Source organism: Suricata suricatta, chromosome X (assembly GCF_006229205.1).
Source record: "Suricata suricatta isolate VVHF042 chromosome X, meerkat_22Aug2017_6uvM2_HiC, whole genome shotgun sequence".
Classification (NCBI taxonomy): Eukaryota; Metazoa; Chordata; class Mammalia; order Carnivora; family Herpestidae; genus Suricata; species Suricata suricatta.
Window position 1 is genome coordinate 11,917,045 of NC_043717.1, and position 2,119 is coordinate 11,919,163.

The window sequence follows — 2,119 nt, forward strand, 5'->3', positions numbered from 1 at the left end:
ATGGACCTCAAGTATATTGTAGTATAGAGGTGGAATTTAAGGAAAGGTATTAAGCAGGCTGTGTTGTAGCTTATGGGCAAGTAATAAATTGTATCATGTATCTTGAAGGTATCATAGATAAGCTGCTATATAACGATCGCCACTTCAGATAGCTGTGAAATTAGGTGATTAACGAGTTGTTACTTAAGCTTCTAATTTCAGTATAAGTCTAATTACATGAAATAGAAGCGGGGGGTTTGATTTTTTACTTTGCTTTTCTGTTTGGAGTGTCATTGTAACTACTGTATTGTAAATGATGGAAAATAACTGCATATGCTAAAAAAATAGTGTTATATTAAAAAAAAAAGAAAACAGGCTATTGACCTCTGCTCACAAAGAACTAACTTTTGCCTCTGCTATGCTAAAAACATTGTCTTGTAGTTGAATGCTGAAGATATCTTCCTTCCCCATATGATAAGCATCTAAATCACCTACATCAATCACTATTGACAAAGATTATGCATCAGTCTTCTACCAATCTATGTTCTAGAAAATTTTGACATACCAAAGAAATTTGTCATCAGAAATCACGGTCTAAGGCAAATGCCACTTCTGTGCTGTGCCCCACACATTTTTTACCATAAATAAAGCTGAGTCTCAGTCAGTGCAGTGATGCCTGCCTGGTGATCAGAAAGAATCTCGTGGCTCTCTCATCCCTCCCCCTTTTTGTCAACACCGTCAATCCTTCAGGGGACCCTAGACCTGCTAGAGCTGGACTCCAGCACTCCACAGCCTCTTTAAACCCCATTCTGTTCCCTGCACACACATGCGCCCAACACACATACACACACGCACAGTCATGCATACACACACAGGATCACTCACTCAACAAGCACAGAGCACTTGGTTTAACACCGAAATGCTGATTCTAGAACTGGAGTCTCTGGGATCAAATCCCAGATCTGCACTTAAGTTACTTTAACTGCTATGTGCCTCAGTTTCCCCCACATGAAAATGAAAGCAATAATAATTGCTTAAAGTTCTAATGATTAACAATTCTTATTTATCTTTTTAATCCAAATATATTTTGTTCAGGAACAGAACGTAGTGATTCATCACTTACATCCAGTAGTCATCGCAACCAGCGTCCTCTTCAAGGCCTCTCACCCCTTTAGCCCTTCCCCCCACCCAACACCCACCGAGCAACCCTCGCTTCGTTCTCTGTATTTGTGAGTCTCTTCTGGTTTGTCTCCCTCCATGTTTTGTTATTATTTTTGCTTCCCTTCCCTTATGTTCATCTGTTTTATTTCTTAAATTCCACATATGAGTGCATATGATATTCATCTTTCTCTGACTGACTTATTTTGCTTAGCATAATACACTCTAGTCCTATCCACATTGTTGCAAATAGCAAAATTTCATTCTTTTTCATCACCAAGTAATATTCCGTTGAATATATACACATCTTCTTTATCCATTCATTGGTTGATAGACATTTGGCTTCTCTCCATACTTTGGGTATTGTTGATAGGGCTGCTATAAACATTGGGGTGCATGCGCCCTTCTGAATCAGCATTTTTGTATCATTTGGATAAATACCTACCAGTACAACTGGTGGGTCATAGAGTAATTCTATTTTTAATTTTTTGAGGAACCTCCATACTGTTTTCCAGAGTGGCTGCACCAGTTTGCATGATTAACTATTTTTAAAGTGCTTAAAAGAGTGACTCACAGAGTGACTCACTTTTTTTTTTAATGTTTATTTTTTGAGAGAGAGAGAGCACGAGCTGCAGAGTGGCAGAGAGAGAGGGAAGCACAGAAGATGAAGTGGCTCCAGGCTCTGAGCTGTCAGCACAGAGCCTGACACGGGGCTCAAACTCACAAACTGTGAGATCATAACCTGAGCCGATGTCAGACACTTAACCAAGTGAGCCGCCCAGGCGCCCCATGCTATCTTCTGTCTGATTTTAGTAACCTGTGCATTTTATCTTATCATTTTTACTAAATTTTAGACAACATAGGTCAGAAATCACACATTCATACTGATACTTCTTCAATCAGGCCTTGCATCTGCAAGATGCTTAACAGTAAATGCCTACAGAATTTTGTATGATTTAGTGTGCACCAAAGCTGAGGCCTC